We start from the raw sequence: 1,585 nt of genomic DNA on the forward strand, positions 1-1,585 counted from the left end.
CGTTCTTGATTAATGAAAACATACTTGGCAAATGCTTTCGCTTCTGTTCGTCTTGCGACGATCCAAGAATTTCACCTCTAACGTCGCAATACGAATGCCCCCGCCTGTCCCTATTAATCATTACCTCGGGTTCCGAAAACCAACAAAATAGAACCGAGGTCCTATTCCATTATTCCATGCACACAGTATTCAGGCGGGCTTGCCTGCTTTAAGCACTCTAATTTGTTCAAAGTAAACGTGCCGGCCCACCGAGACACTCACTCAAGAGCACCCTGGTAGGATTGCAACGGGGTCCGCCTCGGGACGCACGAGCACGCACGAGGCGCGTCGCACGCCTTCGGCTCGCCCCACCGGCAGGACGTCCCACGATACATGCCAGTTAAACACCGACGGGCGGTGAACCAACAGCGTGGGACACAAATCCAACTACGAGCTTTTTAACCGCAACAACTTTAATATACGCTATTGGAGCTGGAATTACCGCGGCTGCTGGCACCAGACTTGCCCTCCAATAGATACTCGTTAAAGGATTTAAAGTGTACTCATTCCGATTACGGGGCCTCGGATGAGTCCCGTATCGTTATTTTTCGTCACTACCTCCCCGTGCCGGGAGTGGGTAATTTGCGCGCCTGCTGCCTTCCTTGGATGTGGTAGCCGTTTCTCAGGCTCCCTCTCCGGAATCGAACCCTGATTCCCCGTTACCCGTTACAACCATGGTAGGCGCAGAACCTACCATCGACAGTTGATAAGGCAGACATTTGAAAGATGCGTCGCCGGTACGAGGACCGTGCGATCAGCCCAAAGTTATTCAGAGTCACCAAGGCAAACGGACCGGACGAGCCGACCGATTGGTTTTGATCTAATAAAAGCGTCCCTTCCATCTCTGGTCGGGACTCTGTTTGCATGTATTAGCTCTAGAATTACCACAGTTATCCAAGTAACGTGGGTACGATCTAAGGAACCATAACTGATTTAATGAGCCATTCGCGGTTTCACCTTAATGCGGCTTGTACTGAGACATGCATGGCTTAATCTTTGAGACAAGCATATGACTACTGGCAGGATCAACCAGGGAGCTGCGTCAACTAGAGCTGAGCAGCCGGCCGCCCGGGAGTGTGTCCCGGGGGCCCGCGCGAACACGCAAGCGTCCGCTCAATTATTCTGCAAACAGGAGGAGGCTGAGCTCCCCTGCACAATACACCTCGAAACCCTCTCAGGTCCCGGCGGCGCGCAGCGCCGTCCTAAGTACTTGGTCGGGTTCGAGAGAGGCGCAATCGCCCGGAGTTTGGCGAGTAGACGCTTTAGGTGCGACCACCCGTGCTCCCAACTGAGCTTGCCGCTGCCGACAGAGGCCCGGGAGCGTGCTGTCGTGGCATTGCCGGCGGGAGACAACACGCGCCACCTACGGTGACCGGCAGCTCCAACGCCAGCGCCACAGAAGGACAAAAGCCCCACTTGGGTGCCGAAGCGAACTCTCCCAGCACAGCGCACGCGCCAACACGTCCGCACAGCTGCGATACAAACCACCTGCGAGAACCGCAGAGGCGACCGAGCAGCAGACGGCGTCGCGGCGCCGAGCGCCGGG

General features: G+C 55.8%; 1 non-coding gene across 1 annotated transcript in view; it reads right to left on the minus strand.

The window, feature by feature from the left end:
• The window catches only part of LOC124592985, a 1,910-nt gene extending 835 nt beyond the window's left edge, over nt 1-1,075 (minus strand). Inside the window, exon 1 of the ribosomal RNA XR_006977736.1 lies at nt 1-1,075. This exon is cut by the window's left edge and continues 835 nt beyond it. This is a non-coding gene — a ribosomal RNA (small subunit ribosomal RNA).
• Nucleotides 1,076-1,585: the final 510 nt, after the last annotated feature.

The sequence above is a fragment of the Schistocerca americana genome, unplaced genomic scaffold, assembly GCF_021461395.2.
Source record: "Schistocerca americana isolate TAMUIC-IGC-003095 unplaced genomic scaffold, iqSchAmer2.1 HiC_scaffold_97, whole genome shotgun sequence".
NCBI classification, from domain to species: domain Eukaryota; kingdom Metazoa; phylum Arthropoda; class Insecta; order Orthoptera; family Acrididae; genus Schistocerca; species Schistocerca americana.